Raw genomic sequence first — 20,392 nt, forward strand, 5'->3', positions numbered from 1 at the left:
TTCAGTGGTGACCCTATGGGCTGTAGCCTGCCAAACTCCTCTCTCCATGGGATTCTCCAGGCAAGAATACTGTAGTGGGTTGCCATGATCTTCTCCAGATCTTCCTGACCCAGGGACTGAACCATGTCTCTTACTTTTGCTGCATTGGCAGGTGGATTTTTACCACTAGCGCCACCTGGGAAGCCCAATGGCTTTGGTTACCCATCACTTTATACCTGTGCTGTAGACATCATCATATATGTCTTGCCCCTCCCAACATGGGGTCTGGAATATGGTATGCACAGAATAAATATGGAAGGAGAGAAGGAGGGAGGAAGGGAAGGAATAATTCTTCCCAAGCAAATACCCAGAGTAGAAGATATACTTTTAAACAAACATGGATTGACAAGAAAAAAAAGTTTCAGCCCTCTCACTTCCTTTGGCTCCTTCTAAGATCCTGGGGGACCCAAGCAGTGTGCTCCCTGCTGCCTCTTCCCATTCTGACTGTCTTGTTACATACTCACATGGGACACTGTTGGAATGGTGTCAGGAAATTGGGAGTTTGGTGAGGGGAGACTGAGTTTTGGCTACAGTTAGTTCAGTGAAGTGGGATACATTTACATGGTTTGCTGTCACTACAAAGTGTGCATAAGGTATCAGCAATTATCATGGTTAGGAATGACTAGTTGGCATACTTTCAATGCCCCTGGGCCCACTACTTGCCTAGCTTTGGGACTCTGGGGTATGGAGCCAGAAACCCTGTGACAAGGTTGTGTCCTACAACATCTAGCATGTGGATAATGCAGGCAGAAAAGAGAAACAGGGTGTGAAGTGTATGGGGCATAAAACTAAATCAGCTGAAAGTTCTACCAATTGTCAGACGTATAAAAGTAAACATACACAAAAGGAAGACTACTCAGCACTCAGTGATGCAAAATGAGACACTTTCTTTTATAAGGACTGTGCTCACGATGTACTAGAAGCAATTTTAAATGCGCCACTGAGTTCATTTTCTTTTTCGATGTGGATTTCACAAAATAGAATTTATCAGTGTATGAACTTACAGCAATAGTACAAGTATTTTTGCAACAGCTTTCAAATAAAAGAAACTATATATCAGTTTCCCCAAAGTTGACAATCATCTGAAGTGTTGGGATATTACCAATGAAAGTTATACAGATTAAAGGAAGTTTTCCAAACTTTTAATCATAATAATAAAATAAATTTCTATCAACTATTTAAGAGGAAAGAGTAAAATATTTTTCTATGCTCTCAATAGGAAAAAAAAAGTATGACTAGGTTGTATGGAGAGGTGACCGGAGAGCATGCAGCCAAAAAATGAAAGAAAAAGTCACCGGACAATTAATTAATTAAAATGATATTTTTCTGGATTTTGTGATGTTTGTTAGATTTCACAGATTTTTAAAAATCAGTTTATGCTTTATTAGCTTTTCTCATTTGAAATAAATTTTCATTATTTTGCATAATTGTTTTGGGATGAGTTACATCCATCCCAAATTCAGATGCCGAAAGGCCCTAGCGCTATAGAATGTGATTATATTTGGAAACAGGGCCTTCAAAGAGAAACTTAAGTTAAAATGGGATTGTTAGGTTGGCTTAGGGGCTTCCCACGTGGTGCTAGTGGTACAGAACCCATCCACCATCGCAGGAGACATAACAGACACAGGTTCAGTTCTTGGATCTGAGAGATCCTCTGGAGAAGGGAGGGCAACCCACTCCAGTATTCTTGCCTGGAGAAGCCCATGGACAGAGGAGGCTGGCGGGCTACAGTCCATGGGATGGTAAAGGGTCAGCCATGACTGAAGCGACTTAGCATGCATGCACAGGCTGGCGTAATTCAATATGGCTGACATCCCTGTAGGAAGAGGAGATCACGACACAGATACACACAGAGGAAAGACTAAGTGAAGACATAAGGAAGCGTCCATCTATAAACCAAGGGGAGAGGTCTCAGAAGAAGCCAACCCTGTTAGCACTCTGACCTCAGAATTCCAGCCTCCTGAAAAAGGAGAAAATACATTTCTGCTGATTAAGCCACCCAGCCCTATCAAACTCATGCAATAATTTTCTGGTCATAATTTTGTACTTTTTAAAAAAGTCTCCCCAAAGTGATATACCTCAAAGCTTTATGCCCCATAGAATCTGAATATATCTCAACACACACACATACACACACACTGTAATTTCACTATTCACTGTTGGGTATATTAACTACAGAGTGAAAGCCAAGGCTGTTTTGTTGGAAATCCTTACTTTTTGTACATACTTCTTTATAAAAACTTTTCATCTTAAACAGTTGTTTATATTGTAACTACCAAGTGGTGAATAGGATTCAGTCATTTAATCAAAAGGTTCATTTGGCTTCTGAGATTTGTCCATTCAGCCCATTATCTACAGACCCTTCTCAGAGGGAGTACTGAAGAACACCTAGATATCACTAGATATCAGTCCACATCTTTTATTCCTGTCCTGTTTAGTGAATTTCCTGTCTTTCGGCCTCAATGTTAAATGACTGCAGGGGGCATTCTATAAACAGAAAAGCTAGGAATTGAAATTCCTTTTAGTTCCATGTTACATGATTTGGATTTTATAGACAAAGGGACAAGAATTTTATGGTTTATATAGTGTGCAAAACTGGGGAAGTGACTTCTTTAAAATCATGTCATCATCTGTAAAAGAGGATAATAGTTTACTCTTTGTCCATCTTGACAAGTTTTGTTTTGTTTTCAGGAACAAATGAGACAATGGATATGAGAATGTATTACATTAAAAAGTTCACTGTTACTTTATCTGAAGAAATTATAAAGGACCTATTAATGTACATGTAGGGTTGATCTTGACCTACCAAATCTAGAGATTTAAAGATTGTGTTTAGATCCTACCTGTGAGACCTTGGACAATCATTCTCTGGGTCTTAATTTCTTATAAAAAGACAAGATGACTTCTTGGGAAAACAAAGGAATACATTTCCTTTCTGACAGCCTAAAAATCTAAGAACTCCCAATCACTGAGAACATTTCTGCGGTGATTATTATGTTCCAGAAGACTACTGGGAAGGCTCACTTTCATTTCTAGGACTTCATTTTGACACTGTAATTGGTTAAGTCTAGAAAGAAAACCAGACTTCTATTTTTAATAGAGAATGCTAACACTTAGCACAGGTATAAGCATGGAACCTGAGGATATAAAATGGAAAACAATGACTCACCTAAAAAACATTAAATTAAAAAAAAAAAAAAAACCAACAACGTCTTGCTAAAGGAAAGGGTCCTTTATGAACATGATCCATGCAGTTAAAAAAAAGAAAAAAAGGAAAGTACGCAGCAGCACACACTTGTGCTTGCCTCCCTATTGATGGCCTGGCACTAGAACCCATAGAACCGCCACAGAGGGCCAAACAGTCCTGAGCGCTGCACGTGATCAAGTTCACACTTCCACGGTTCACTAAGTAAGGCTTTGAAACAAACCTGGCCTAGGCTCACTCATCTGGCATTTCTCCCACAGGAATGCAAATCAGTGTTCTACCCGAGGATTTCAAGAATGACAGTTCAGGATTTTTATTGATTGATTTAATCCCTCTCAGGATGGACTCATTTGAAATCAATAGCAAATGTCACGAGTCAATGGGATATTCACTTTGCCTGACTTTCTACTTTGGGTATAAACTGGCTGAATTTTACAGATTATTTTAACTTTTTCTTCCCCTTTACTCTTTGCTGATTAGCTCTCCAATGACAATGTCAATCACTTGTGCCAATGTATAAAACAATGTTATCCCTGGCATTTTGCAAGCAGTTCACATGTTTGGGGGAAATTATATCACACTTGAAAAGCTGGCACTCTTGGTTTTGTTTCAAGTCCTTCCTTCTCACATGGACACATGTGCTGATGTCACACATTGCCTCTGAGGAGGCCTTCATCTTCATGCATCTTCATGCGATTTGTCCTGCATCTCTCGGAGCTCAGTAGTACTTTTCTCACTGAAGTTCAAGGCTATCGGCTAGATTCTTGTCTATGATATTCCATTTAGCTCCATTCTGTAGCCCGCCCATCACACCCCTAACACTGATGCTTCATGAGTGCCTGGCAGGACAGACTGGTAGATGAGAAATGAAGAGATGAACTTATGTCATCTGTCAGAAAAATTATTACAAACCTTTCCTAGCAGGTAATGTCCTAATAAACTAGATGCTAAGAAAAGGTATCCTCAGCAGATTAACATGTGGGTTCTACACAAGATCAGAAGAAAGCTTGATTTAAGGTTTAAGGTGGGGCTGCCACATACCAGGGAGGACTTCTGTTTACATCCTTTTATAGAGAATTTGTGTAGTATCATGGCTAAGAGCTTGTCATGTGGTCTTGGGCAATCTAATCACTCTCTATCTTAATTTCCCACTTAGTAAAAAATCAGGGTATCAACACTATTTTCTTTTATACTTTCTGCCAGGACTAAATGAGCCAATGCACATGAAAGGATCACAAAGAGAAATAATAACTCATCTTGGGTGACATCTGGCATTCATACCTGAAAGCAGGTTTTAAAACTTCAGAACACATAGACATTTGGCCACACTAGACTTTTAAGCATAAAGTTTCTCAAGTGATTAGCATGTACTTGCTAAGGGGTCATAAGTAGGTAAAAATCACTATTGTTAATATACATCATGTATGAGTTATTACTTACCAACTAACTTTGACAAGAAACAAAAGGTTATGTTACAGAGTTCATTATGCATGCTTGTCTTTTGTTGTTAATTTTTTAAAGAAAATTATTGAAACACAGTTGGATTACAATATTGTCTTAGTTTCAGGTGTCCAACAAAGTGGTCAGTTATACAGATTATATATATATGTAAAAATATATTATTTTTCTACATTTTATCTTCCATTATAGGCTATTATTGATACCAATGTGTAGAGTTCACTGCGCTATCTATACAGCACATGCTTGTCTTTAAGCTATCACATGTAAAGATACAGGTTGTGAGCCAGCCTTTATAAATTGATCTTATGGTTAGAGGTAAATGGCTAGAAAAATGGAGAATCAGAATGGCAGTTATTTAATACTGAAATAAATTTAAATTAAGCAAGAACTTTTGATTGTACAGCCATTAGAGGCTCTGGACAATTATACAATCTAATCTTGCCTACTTTCCAACCCCTCATTCCTACTGATTCAGAACTAATAGAGATCACATCCTAACTGAAGCCTTCCAAAACTTAAGACAGCTACCTCTTCTGAAGATCACTAGAACTTTCTCAGGGCTTTTCTTTTAGCATTTACAATTCCTGTGAGCTATTTATCCTTAAGTATCTGACTGTGGAGGAAAATGCTCTATTCTCTAAACAAGTGGGGATGTTAGCTCTTTGTGTGTGTGTGTGATACTTACTGGGGCTCCCCTGGTGGCAGAGTGGTCAAGAATCCGCCTGCCAATGCAGGAGATGTGGGTTTGATTCTTGGATAGGGAAGATCCTCTAGAGGAGGAAATGGCAACCCACTCCAGTATTCTTGCCTGGGAAATCCCATGGACAGAGGAGCCTGGCAGGCTACAGTCCAGGGGGTCACAGAGTTGGACAAGACTTAGAGACTAAACAACAACAAAGTACTCCATGCTGATCAATAGGAAGGTAGCAGCGGTCAGAGACTGCCCAAGTGCCACTTAAAGAAAAAAAAAAAAAAAAAAATATATATATATATATATATATAGCAGTGCCATAGTAGATCTTTACAGGGAAGTAATTAAAACCAGAAGATTTTGAAAAACAGTCAACTCTAGTTCGTCTCCCAAATGTCTTGAACTACCTACCATGGCTTTCATTCCTACTTGTGTGGGGAAAACCTGCCCTGCCACTTGTGAGAGAGTAAGGTGTGTCTTTGATACTTCTACTTCTCATTCAATAACCATATTCTTCTAACTGCCCTTACAGCTAGAGCCTGTGAGTCTGTTTAAATAGACAACTGTAAGAATCTGGAGCTATAAACTCTATACTCATAAAGTGGCCCATACCTTCACATTTCTTGACATAAAGCTCTTCTGTTTGCAAATAAGAAAGCTTATAAGCCCATCTTTTCAATAGTTTTAAGGGAACCACAGAAGCAGCAGAATAGAAAAAATATTCCAACATCTACTTTGATCTTACACAGTGGCTGGGGCTTTCTCAAAACAAAACCAGACCTATTGCTCCCTTGCTGAAAGTCTCCATTGGACTTCCACTTCTCTTAGAATAATGACAAATTCCTTAGTATGGTCCATAAGATCTGGACCTTATTCACCTTTCTCACCTCAATTTATTCATTCTCTTTGATTAGTTTCCCTGGCTTTCCTTCTATTCCTGTAAATGCCAAGCTGAGAGGGTTCATCCTTGTTGTTGTCTGCTGGGAATTTTCCTCACAAAGATAGATCATACAAGAGCTGGCCCCTGTGCATTTTTCAGGTTTAGGCTCAAAGGTCATTTCTTCAATGTCTTTCCTGAGCTGGCTACCTAAACTAGCCATGCTTTATCCCATTATTAAAATATTTTATCCAGAGCAAGTTGTTGTTGTTGTTTAGTCACTAAGTTGTGTCTGACTCTGTGACCCATGGACTGTAGCCTACAAGGCTCTGTCGAAGGGACTTCCCAGGCAAGAATATTGGAGTGAGTTGCCATTTCCTACTTCACGGGATCTTCCTGACCCAGAGATTGACCAGGTCTCCTGCAATGGAAGCTAGATTCTTTAACACTGTGCCACCCGGGAAGTGGATATTCAGAGCACCTATCACTGTCTAAAATTATGTCTTACTGCTTCTCTTCTGAAAACATTACTAGAATGTAAGCTTTAAGAGGAATGAAATTATTTTCCTCTTTCTGACTCTAACCCAGCACTAAAAATAGAGGTTGAGTAATTTTTTAGTGAGTAAATGTACAAATGAAGCCATGTGTTTTGTCATCCAATAAAGATGACCTCATCAGCTTTAACTCTTAACTTTGTTTATATTAATGAAAATTTATAAAATAAAGGGTTTCTGAATTAAGAAAACTACTTGATATCTCCAAGATTCAGTTTTTGTCTGCAAAATGAAAATAATAACACTATCTACTGGAAAGTGTTACTGAGAAGATGGCATGAGCTAATCCATGGAAAGTGCTTAGCACAGAACCTGATAAAAATATTTTATCAATATTAGCAGCTATTGATCCATATGGCTTTAAAATATTTAAAACCATCTATCACTTAAGATTTCTAGTTACCCTCCTTTATTCTAAGTCTTTCCAATATAAGAATAACATTTCAAATAGGTGTGGTATTTATAATCAAAAAGAGTACTTGCCCATCTGTCATCACATAGGACATTCCTTGTAGTTTGGAACTCAAACCTCAGACTTGACAGGATCTATATCAGGATCTATCAGGATCTATCTACTATGTCAACACTATCATGGAGCTAAAAAGAGGGCTGGGGAGCTTAGGTAGTAGAAGGCAAGTGGGATGGGGAAAACACATTAATCATACATTAATGGGGAAATCATACATTAGTGGGTGCCATATATTTGAACACAGTATGTTCAATGGTAATAAATATTACAGGGGAAATGAAGTCAAGGTGAAAAGGGGCACCTAGAGCCAGGGGAGGGATTTTAGGGCGGTCAGGGAGGAATTCCCCAGCAAAGGAACCTTAGAGTGGAGTTTCTCAGGAGGTGAGAGAACAGGTCGAGTGGCTATCTGGGGAAAGGCATTTCAGGCAGAAGGCACAAGCAAGGGAGTGTGGCTGAATTTCAAACAACACGTTATTTACAAAACCAGGTGCCAGGTGAGATTGGCCATGGGCTGCAGTTGGCTGAGCCCTCATCCATGTTCCCCACCTGCCTTCTTTAACTTTTCTCTGGTTCTCTGCTGGTCACTAGCAATTTCCCTGTCTCTGCAGATATTACAGCCTCAGTTATCTCATAGAGACTGCTCAATACTTTGTGTCCTTTGGATGGGACGAGTAGCAGGATTAAAAATAAGGTTTCTTCTGGTAAAGATTATTGTTGCTGTTTTTTGCTGCTAAGTGGTGTCCGACTCTTTTGCCACCACATGGACTGTAGCCCACCGGCTCCTCTGTTCATGAGTTTTCCCAGGCAAGAATACTGGAGTGGGTTTTCATTTCCTTCTCCAGGGGATATTCCCGACCCAGGGGTTGAACCCATGTCTCCTGCTTGGCAGGCAGATTCTTTACCACTGAGCCACATGGTAAAGATTGTAAGTATCATCGTTATAGTAATTCTGTCCAAATTCATGGTAAAGATTGTATGCATGTACCATGAAATATATATTTAGCTAACAAATCCATGAAGAATACAAAGCATACCTCTACTCTCATATCGCTTTTCATAATAGTCCCTAAAGATACACGCTAAATAAGCAAGGGGTCTCTGTTTGAGCAATCAATGTACCAAACATTTATAAAGACAATAAAAGGGGCTTGTTATCTGGAACTTATATTTAGTATATAGTTTCACCTCGTGGACTCTTAATATAATGTTGACTGAACCCTGGGTTTAAAATGTTAAATAAGCTATTAATATGCCCCAGAAATACAAATCTAAAGTTTTAATCCCTAAACTGTTGGGCCCAAGGAATATTTGATGTTTGGATTTCTACAGTGAGCTGACAGAGGTAAACACAGGCAGCTATGAATGGAGTCAAGTGTCATGGAGTGGAAAGAACACACTGGGGCTGGCAGTCAGTGACCTAAGAGCTCATCCTTCCTGACACTGGCTGTTGGTATGATACTAGGGTGTTGGTGTACTTACTAGGTAAGTTGCCTCCAGATCTCTTACATAGTTTTCCCCACATATGAAAGTGCCTGGTAAATTGTGTAAGGGGTTATAAAAATGCTCGATGTGGTTGATCTTTGTAGTCCTGAATTCTCCATTTCTTTATTCCTCAATAAGAAAAAAGCAATGACTTCCTTTTAATTAGCAATTTACCCTCCTTTAAGGTCCCCACAGGGACAACCCTATAGTATAACCACACTTGGCCAAAACCTATGGATCGAGAGCCTAGATGGATAAACCAACTCACGACCCAGTGAGTGAAGGTCACTCAGTCATGTCTGATTCTTCACAACACCATGGACTATACACTCCATGGAATTCTCCAAGCCAGAATACTAGAGTGGGTAGCCTTTCCCTTCAGGGGGATATTCCCAACCCAGGGATCAAACCCAGGTCTCCTGAATTGCAGGCAGATTCTTTACCAGCTGGGCCCCAAGGGAAGCCCCAGGAAGGGGTCATTTAATGCTCTGACACCAATCTGTTAAAAAAAATGCTACACATTATTATTATATTTAAGTTATTATTAAGTTGTTATATTTAAGTAAGTAAACTTCTGAAATAAACTATATTACATTTTCTATTTTTTTAGTTTTATTATTATTTTTTATTTTTATTTATTTATTTATTTTTATTTTTTAAATTTTAAAATCTTTAATTCTTACATGCGTTCCCAAACATGAACCCCCCTCCCACCTCCCTCCCCATAACATCTCTCTGGGTCATCCCCATGCACCAGCCCCAAGCATGCTGTATCCTGCGTCAGACATAGACTGGTGATTCAATTCTTACATGATAGTATACATGTTAGCATGCCATTCTCCCAAATCATCCCACCCTCTCCCTCTCCCTCTGAGTCCAAAAGTCCGTTATACACATCTGTGTCTTTTTTGCTGTCTTGCATACAGGGTCGTCATTGCCATCTTCCTAAATTCCATATATATGTGTTAGTATACTGTATTGGTGTTTTTCTTTCTGGCTTACTTCACTCTGTATAATCGGCTCCAGTTTCATCCATCTCATCAGAACTGATTCAAATGAATTCTTTTTTATGGCTGAGTAATACTCCATTGTGTATATGTACCACTGCTTTCTTATCCATTCATCTGCTGATGGACATCTAGGTTGTTTCCATGTCCTGGCTATTATAAACAGTGCTGCGATGAACATTGGGGTACATGTGTCTCTTTCAGTTCTGGTTTCCTCGGTGTGTATGCCCAGCAGTGGGATTGCTGGGTCATAAGGTAGTTCTATTTGCAATTTTTAAAGGAATCTCCACACTGTTCTCCATAGTGGCTGTACTAGTTTGCATTCCCACCAACAGTGTAGGAGGGTTCCCTTTTCTCCACACCCTCTCCAGCATTTATTGCTTGCAGATTTTTGGATCGCAGCCATTCTGACTGGTGTGAAGTGGTACCTCATTGTGGTTTTGATTTGCATTTCTCTAATAATGAGTGATGTTGAGCATCTTTTCATGTGTTTGTTAGCCATCCGTATGTCTTCTTTGGAGAAATGTCTATTTAGTTCTTTGGCCCATTTTTGATTGGGTCGTTTATTTTTCTGGAATTGAGCTGCATAAGTTGCTTGTATATTTTTGAGATTAGTTGTTTGTCAGTTGCTTCATTTGCTATTATTTTCTCCCATTCAGAAGGCTGTCTTTTCACCTTGCTTATATTTTCCTTTGTTGTGCAGAAGCTTTTAATTTTAATTAGACCCCATTTGTCTATTTCTGCTTTTATTTCCAGAATTCTGGGAGGTGGATCATAGAGGATCCTGCTGTGATTTATGTCTGAGAGTGTTTTGCCTATGTTCTCCTCTAGGAATTTTATAGTTTCTGATCTTACATTTAGATCTTTAATCCATTTTGAGTTTATTTTTGTGTACGGTGTTAGAAAGTGATCTAGTTTCATTCTTTTACAAGTGGTTGACCAGTTTTCCCAGCACCACCTGTTAAAGAGATTGTCTTTACTCCATCGTATATTCTAAAGAACATTCCCAGAATTCCAAGGATGAAATACAGCAAACATCATATTATTTGCTAAGAGTGAATCTGAAAGTTGTTTTCTAGGTTCCAGAAAATCAAAGAACTAACATAACAAGTAACTATTTCTAGGGAAGTAGCATTTTTGGGAAGTCAACTATTTGACTTTCACTTTGGGATATTTCCTGATACTCTGTGTGTAAAATCTGTCAAAATTTTTATGCTTACCACTAATTATTACACATTGATAGTGGTCAAGCCTCTTTGCTTGCTGGGGAAGGGAACAACTGTATTTTCTTCTCTGAAATAGGACAGTATGAGTGTTTGCAGCTGGCCAAGAAGGAAAGGAGATTTCTAGATGGACAAATCAGTGATTCTATATGCAAAATGAAGTGCATTCTCTTGCCCTTAAATACAGAATATTACACATTACTAAAGACATTTATTAAAACTATCTAATTTTCCAAAAAGATTAGGGACCTAGGATATCTTCAAACCATATGATACCACTTATATGTGAATCAAACAAAAATGGTACAAATGAACTTACTTACAAAATAGTGTCACAGATGTAGAAGACAGATTTATGGTTAGCAAGGAAGAAAGAGAGGCAGGGATAAATTGAGAGACTGGGATTAACATATATATACTACTATATATAAAATAGGTTACTAATACATGAACTGACAACTTCCAGATGTACCAACTGGGTTTTAAAGAGACAGAGGAAACAGAGAACAAATTGCCAACATTTGTTGGATCATGGGGAAAGCAAGGGACTTCCAGAAAAAACATCTGCTTCACTGACTATGCTAAAGCCTTTCACTGTGTGGATCACAACAAACTATGGAAAATTCTTAAAAAGATGGGACTACCAGACCACCTTACTTGTCTCCTGAGAAACCTGTATGTGGGTCAAGAAGTGACAGTTAGAACCAGATATGGAATAGACTGGTTCAAAATTGGGACAGGAGTACAACAAGGCTCTATATTGTCACATTGCTTTATTTAACTTAGATGGAGCACATTGTGTGAAATACCAGGCTGGATGAATCACAAAATAGAATCAAGATTGCTGAAAAAAATATCAACAACCTTAGACATGCAGATGATGCCACTCTAATGGCAGAAATTGAAGAACTAACGAGTCTCTTGATGAAGGTGAAAGAGGAGAGTGAAAAAATTGGCTTAAAACAACATTCAAAAAACTAAGGTCATGGCATCCAGTCTCATCATTTCATTACAAATAGAAGGAGAAAAAGTGGAAGTAGTGACAGATTTTATCTTCTTGGTCTCCAAAATCACTGTGGATGGTGAGAGCAGCCATGAAATTCAAAGATGCTTGCTCCTTGGAAGGAAAGCTATGAGAAACTCAGACAGCATATTAAAAAGAGATGTCACTTTGCTGACAAAGGTAAATACAGGCAAAGCTATGACTTTTCTAGTAGTTATATATGGATGTGAATTGGACCATAAAGAAGACTGAGTGGTGTAGAATTGATGCTTTCAAACCGTGGTGCTGGAGAAGCCTCTTGAGAGTTCTCTGGAGTGCAAGGAGATCAAACTAGTCAATCCTAAAGGAAATCAACCCAGAATATTCATTGGAAGGGCTGATGCTGAAGCAAAAGCTCCAATACTTTGGCCACCTGACGAGAAGAGTCAACTCATTGGAAAAGACCCTGATGCTGGGACAGATGGAAGGGAACAAAAAGAGAAGGAAGCAACAGAGGGTGAGATGGTTAGACAGTATCACCAACTTAATGGACATGAATTTGAGCAAACTCCAGGAGACTGTGGAGGACAGAGGAGCCTGGTGTGCTGAGTCCACGAGGTTGCAGAGTTAGACATGACTTAGTGACTGAACAATAGCAACAACAACAACAGCACTGTATAGCACAGGGAACTCTATTCAATACTCTCTAATGACCTATATGGGAAGAGTCTTAAAAAGAATGGATATATGAATACACACAACTGACTCACTTTGGTGTACAGCAGAAACTTATACAATATTGTAAAACAACTATAATAAAAATGAATCTAAAAAAATTAAAAAACCATTTATGATAGCATCCAGCATAAGAAATAATTTAACAAAATATGAGTAAAACAATAATAAATTGTTGAGAAAACTTAATAAAAGCTTAAATGAGAGATATACCATGCTCATAGTTTGGAAGACTCAGTATTAAGATATCAGCTCTTCTCAAATTGATCTATAGATTCAACATGATCTCAACTGAAATCACAGCAAGCAATTTTGTGGAAATCGACAAGCTGAAGCTAAAATTTATACAGAGATGGAAAAGACTTGGAATAGTCAAAACACTTTTGAAAGAGAATAAAGATGGAAAGATTATATTTCCAGATTTCAAAATATTTTATAAAAGTCAGAGATGAAGACTGTGTGGCATTGGCTTAAGGATAGATACATAAGTTTATAGGATAGAACAATTGACTCACACATTTGTGATCAATTGATTTTTGTCAAAGGTGTCAAGGTATTTCAATGGAAGAAAGAGTCTTTTCAACAACTCATGCTGGAAAAAGTGTATATACCAATGGGGGGTGACCTTTGACCCCTATCTCACACAGTACACAAAAATCAACTTTGAAGTGAATTGTAGCCCTGAATTTACCTGAAAAAAAAAAATGGAAAAAAATTAAAAAGCATAGAAAAAACTGACTGTGACCATGAGGAGGCAAAAATATCTAAAGACACAAAAAGCATACACTGTAGAAAATAAAAGTGATAAACTGACTTTCATTAAAATTAAATACTTCTGCTCCTAGGAAACAACATGAAAAAAATGAAAAGTAAAGTTACAGACTGGGATATTGGCCATGCATATATCTAAGGATTCTTATTCACAATATAAAATGTACTGTTACAATAAAAAGACACAAAGCAATTAAAATGTAGGCAAAAAACTGTGATAACACTTCACAAAAGAAGATATACAAATGGCCAGCAAGTGCATGAATAACAAGTGTTCCACATCATTAATCAAAAGTAAAATGTAAATATAAACCTCAATCAGATATATCTATAGAGCATGAAAATAGCTAAAATTAAGAAGGCTCATAACACCAAGTATTTCTAGGGTTAGGGAGCAACTGGCCCTCTTATACATCCTTGGTGAGATTGTAAAATGTTACATTCAGGAAAATAGTTTGGCATTCTCTTACAAAGTTAAATAGTTTCCACATGATCCAGCAATAACTCTACTAGGTATTTATCGAAGAAAAACTTATGTTCATATAAAGGTTTGTACATGAATGCTCATAGCAGCTTTTTTCATAATTTAAAATAGAAAAAAAAATGCCTCCAAACAAATGAATGGGTAAACAAAATTAGCATATCCATACAATGGATGCATATACAAATAAAGCTCAAAAAATTATAAGTAAAAACAGTCTAGATGCAAGACTGTATACTATTAATGTATGATTTTATTTATATGGGATTCTAGCAAAGGTAAAAATAATCCATGAATGTATGATTTTATTTGTATGGAATTCTAGCAAAGGTAAACATAATACATGTTAGAAAGCATAAAGGTTGCTGGGGATGAAGGTAAAGGGGACTGACTGCAAGTGGGCCTGAGAAACCTCCATGGTGAAGTAGAAATGTTCTCTATCTTGACTGTGATGCACTCAGGTGTATACATTTTATTGCATATAATTTGAACCCCAAAGAGATAACTAAAGAATCCAAATCAACAAATTCTATAGACATTTGGCAAATGCAGAAAGTAAAACACACGATGAACATAAAAGCATAAACACATGTATTCCAGAAGGAGTGTAAAATATGAGCATAATTGCGGACAGGAGAAACTGCATGGCTACTTTAGATATTAAGCTGCTGATGTGACATGTGTGTTACTGAGTTTGCCTAAGCTGATTTGGTGGTGTAGGTTTGGATTTTGGGATTTTGATGACCAATCTACTATGTTCTAAAGCAGGGCTTACTCCTTATTTTATTAGGACATAGGACACTTCTTCAAGCATCTTCATTGTACTGTCTTATTCAGTAGGACACAGTGTTCAGATATCATCTGATTTTTATCCTCTAAATCTTAGGTAGGTGGGGCTTCCCAGATGGCTCTAGTGGTAAAGAACCCAGTTACCAATGCAGAAGACATGAGAATCACAGGTTTGATTCCTGAGTTGGGAAGATCCGCTGGAGAAGGGCATGGCAATCCACTCCAGTACTCTTGCCTGGAGAAACTCACTGAAAAAGGAGTCTGGCTGGCAACAGTCCATGAGGTCACAAAGGATCAGACATGACTGAAGCAACTTAGCATGCATGCATAGGCTGGTGGAAGACAAGTACATAAATGACTCTAGTACAGTAAAAGTGTGGAACTTTCCATGAGAGAGTAAAAACTGCACAGCTTAATTTTAGAAAGAAAAAGCTTCACAAGAGAGATGACCACTTTAGCTCAGTCTTAATGGGTCACATTGAATATGAAAATATTTAATTTGCAGGGAGGTTTGGGAAGGCATTCAAGAAAGAAGGTGCTCCATGACAAAAGCTACCAAGATGAGAAATATCTAGGCAGGTAATTTCTTAGCTGGAAGCTGGGGTGCTTAAAGGAGGAGATAAAACTGGAATCTAAGCTGGAGTTTCAATTCATCCCATAACTGGCTTGGAACTTCGGACGTTTTTTAAAAAAAGGCAGTTAGTGACAAGCGCAGAGCTGAGGAGTAGAAACTGTAGTCTGGCAGCATGTATAGAGTGAATGACTGTGGAGTGAGACTAGAGGCCGTGCAGCATGTGTGCACACCCAGTCGTCTCTGACTCCTTTGCAACCCCATGTTTGGTAGCCCACCAGGCTCCTCTGTCCATGGCATTTCCCAGGCGAGAATACTGGAGTGGGTTGCCATTCCCTTCTCCAGGGGATCTTCCTGACCCAGGGGCTGAACCGTGTCTCTGAGTAGAGGTAGAGACACCCATTAAGAGACCATTTCAACGGCTCAGGTGGGACAACTGAACCAGGAGAGAAGCAAGGAGGATCTCAATAAGAAAGCAGAATTGAGATATTGTGAAGGTGGAAACACTGGGACAAACTGTACCTGGGTGATGACGAAGAGGAAGCATAGTCCCACAATGCCAAGGCTGGGTGCCCATCAGGGGTTCAACCGGTGATTCCCCCTCCAGCTGTTAACCTCGTGACACAGCACCACGACTGTCAGAGCCCACTGACGTGTCCGCCCATCAGGAGAGCCACAGCAGAGCCACACACGGTGGCTGGAGATGCTGATGCGGCACTCGTTGCACCCGAACACCAAAACAGCCGCCACAGTTTACCAGGTGGAAAACCAAGAGGACAGCCTTCCAAAAACCTAATTGGGAATTGTGGCTCATCCAGGAATTTGGCATATGAACTTAGGTGAGTGGCTCTTCTTACTGAGCTTTTGAATCCCCATCAGTAATAGAGAGACAAACACCTCTATCTGTGCTTGTCACTCATGTTTTTCTGCGAGATCCATGAAACATTTTGGAAATGGAAAAGCCCTGTGTAAAGAGGAATTACTAATATTACAGTCACTGTCCTCTACAAGCATCTCCTCCATCCTCAGCTTTATACAGATCCAAGTATTACTAGCATCTGACCCGAAACCTGTATCTGTATCCATCCCTCTCCATATCCTATCTCTTTTTTTGTTTCTCTGATCCTGGAATTGTGTGATATTTAGAAAGAGGATTACCCTAAAGCTTTCCCCCAAATGCCACCAAGTCTCTGCCAGACACCCAATCTATACCACCTTCTCTTTTCCACAATGAAAGGAAATTTAAATATTTTGATGTTATTTGAATATTTGAAATGCTACTATGGCAACATTCTCAGATATTTTCTTAATCTCAACAATTCCCAGGTCTTGGGGGCCTGTCAACACTGACCCCTGAAATTCATTACCTTCACTCTCCTCTCTGAAACATTAAATATCTCCTAGTTTCAAACACTAAATAAACAGCAGTGATCTGTTCTGACTCTGAATAAACCAACACAAAACTTTGCGTTGGATTTATTGAAATGTGGTTTGCTGATCTCCAAGTTCTCCCCATCCTGAAAGATTTTCCAAGGAAATTTTACCAGATGATTTCAGAATGTAACCTAACTGCCACACTAGGTGGGCCTCCACAGCTTTCCCGAGATGCATAGTACCAGCACTCTTTCATATTATGCAGCAAATGCTGAGTGCCAAAGAATTGATGTTTTCAAACTATGGTGCAGGAGAAGACTCTTGAAAGTTCCTTGGACAGCAAGGAGACCAAACCAGTCAATCCTAAAGAAAATCAACTCTGAATATTCTCTGGAAGGAGTGATGCTAAAGCTGAAGCTCCAATACTTTGGCCACCTGATGTGAAGAGCTGACTCACTGGAAAAGGCCCTGATGCTGGGAAAGACTGAGGGCAAGAGAAGAAGGGGGTGACAGAGGATGAGATGCTTGGATGGCATCATTGACTCAATGGACATGAGTTGAGCAAACCCTGGGAAATAAGGACAGGGAAGCCTGCCTGCAGTTCATGGGGTTGCAAAGAGTTGGGACACAACTGAGCCACTGAACAACAATAACAATCTGTCTCTTCACCAGAGCCAAGGCTGTCATAGATTAGGTTTATGACAAGGAAGTGGAAGCTCGAGGTCCTGGCTCTGGGGCTTTCAAGCTGACTCACCTCACATGAAAATTAGAGAAAATACACATCCCATCTCACAGGAATGTGAAGCTAACACACAGGAAAAATGTTCTGTGAACAACACAGCAACTCACAGATATAAGCTTTTATAAAATGGCAAAGAGAAGAGATTCCACTGTGACTTTAAGAGGATTTCCAGTGAGAAGGGAACATTTCTCTCTTAAAACAAAACAAACAAAAAAAACTTGCTTATAACAATATTTTCCAAGGAACTCAGCTCAGATGGTCCAGGAAACACATTATGGTCTACTGTAGCATGCAAATTCATTGCTCAGCACATTATGGAAACACAAATATAATCACGATCTCCTAAGCCTTGCAGGTTCTGATTTGGGCTTCTCCTTCTTTTCTTCATTCTTTTTTTCCTTTATTTTTCTTTTCCTTTTCTTTCCTATTTTCTCCTTCCTTTCATCTACCTCCTCTTTTATATTATACCATGGCATGGAGAAATTAAAGTAGCTTTTCTCTAACGTAAAGGAGATTGATTTCTTTCATTTTTTAAAGTCTTTTTCCTTAATGGGTTAAATGCCAAATCCTTAAGAACTTCTCAAGGTAACAAAAGATAATTGTTTTAAGCAACAGAGGTATATTTTCCATCAGTGCCTAAAAAAATTGGAAATAAATGAAAGCCCATGTAAAAGCTGAATCCAAGTCCTCACTTGGCAATTATTCAGCCCTTGGAAATTTCCAGGCTCTTTGCAATCATTAATTAATTAGTGAAGATGACATTCCACTTTACTGAGGCTGAGAGTGTGACATAAAAAGGTCTAGAGGCTTTCCTCAAGCTGAAAGAAGAATGTCAAGGGAGGAACTGGGATTAGAGTTAGGAGCTCATTTCTCAAGCCAAGAGTCAGATCGCTTAGCCAAGTCAAGTCACTATTTGAGACAATAGGGTCCTCTATGAACAGGTGCAGTTGAATACAGTAGTGTTCTGCTCAAAGATCAACTGTGAAAGAGACCACCCCTTCATCCATCAATGCCCTCCAACATACACAGACAATATCTGTAGCTTCATCAGCCTCTTTCCCATTTCCCCAAACAAAGACAGATGGCTAAGTATCAACCTCTAATCACTCTCCTTAATAATCACTGCAAGAAGTACATGATTTGATTTTCATTTTTAAATGTACAGTATGATGTTAAAACATATGAGATTGTTGAAAAATAAATATTTCAGATTTTTTTTTGTTAACGACAAGAAATCTACTGATATCCAGGATCTTCAATAATGGAATAGATCACCTTGAATAATTATCTTATTCCAATAAGGAAAATAAAGTTTCAAGCTTTCTGGAGAGTGGTTAATAGAAATTCATTCAAGTAAGTTGATGAAGACAGGACCAAATAACCAGTGATGTGTCTGGACCTAATAGTTTAGCTCCAGGTCTTGCAGTGGGCGCGGATTCTTTTTCCTACTCCACTGGATTGCTTCCAGATTGCCAAGAGACACGGTGGGAAAACAGGAAACTTGAATTTGGGTTCAGTACTTCTCACCAGGTCATTCTCTCCACCTAGACATACTTTTGCTCTGTCTCATGTCTGTTTCCCCAGGTTGGGTAATAGGATCATTAAACAACTCAGGCCTGAGTCTCCTGCCCTTAGTATGATCACCCAGTAATCCCATTACAGTCAGGGTGTTTCAGACAGGGCAAAACTGCATAGCCATTTGACCTTAAACAGTGAAGGCCATTGTCTCAACCTAAACTTTCAATCTTCTATAGGAGAATGTGTTGTGGTTGTCCCAAAGTGAGGTAAAGTTGAATAACCTCATTTTTTTTCTGAACAGGTCACTTCAGGGCCAGGAGGGATGAAAACGAATATACTGCAATGTTAACAAAGGGCAAGGCTGCCCAGGTTGGCTATTTTGGGCAATATTTAAAAATAAATAAATAAAACAGAAAACCCTTAATAACATTTCTTTTCATAAAGAGATTTTTCAAAAGAAAGCCTGTCCAAGAGTAATGTCTCAAAAGCACTTAACACTTTTGCTTGGAGTGTTTATGATGGAAAATGATCATGGCTGGTTTACTTCCATGTAATGGGCATTCATAAGATAGATGGATACCTCTAGCTATCCTCAGCCCTCACCTGCTAGGAAGGGTTCCTTACCCCTAAGGAACCTAAAATCCATCTGCACCAGAGCTGATGCTTTCATGTAAGAATAGTGATTGAATAAACTCCCTGGAAGAGTGAGGACCTCACTAATTTTTGTTATAATGTTGAAAATGCAAATGGATATGTCTCAAAATTAACAATCTCAAATGTGTAAAGGGTTAAATATATATGATACAAACTTCCATCCACCCAGGTTACCAATGAACTTCTATTTAATCCAGGCTTCTCCAATTTCTGATTTCTCACAGTTCTGACTAAAGGGAAGGGAAAGCTTGGTTTTAACACAATGGCTGTAAACTAGATTTGTTTCTCCATCTCACTCCTTCCAAGTAACTCTCCTTGGTTCCTCTTTTCATAATGAGAGGAAACATCATCATGTTGGTTCCAGCAGTCAAGAAAAACCCAAGCTCTAGGTGAGTAGGTGTGTACAGTATTATACGTTGCTTATTCATAAGAAGTTCATAACTAAACACGTTGACTTAAAACTAATACAAGCTTGAAATTAAATCAAACAATAAATAAGAGAACTGTCATAAAGAAATTTTTTAAGTTGCCTAAAAGAATTAAAGGTTGGAGTGTAATATTTTTCCTGGAGGATCACTGATGTAGATAAACAAGGGCCACTATATTGCAGCCCCCTCCCAAAGAAAATGAGACAAGGAATCTGTATTACCTTAGCCTCAGCTGTCTCCTGGGCCCTTATCCCCTTGTTCTTCCCTAGCAGTCACTGTGGCACCAACTTCGCCTGGGTTGTGACCACCTTCACAAGAGCCCAATATGATAGCAGTTCA

General features: G+C 38.8%; 1 protein-coding gene across 7 annotated transcripts in view; it reads right to left on the minus strand.

Moving 5' to 3' along the window:
- Positions 1 to 20,392, minus strand: part of LPP (LIM domain containing preferred translocation partner in lipoma) — a 739,124-nt gene that overhangs the window by 263,564 nt on the left and 455,168 nt on the right. The gene's annotated exons all lie outside the window — the stretch shown is intronic.

Source organism: Capra hircus, chromosome 1 (assembly GCF_001704415.2).
Source record: "Capra hircus breed San Clemente chromosome 1, ASM170441v1, whole genome shotgun sequence".
Classification (NCBI taxonomy): Eukaryota; Metazoa; Chordata; class Mammalia; order Artiodactyla; family Bovidae; genus Capra; species Capra hircus.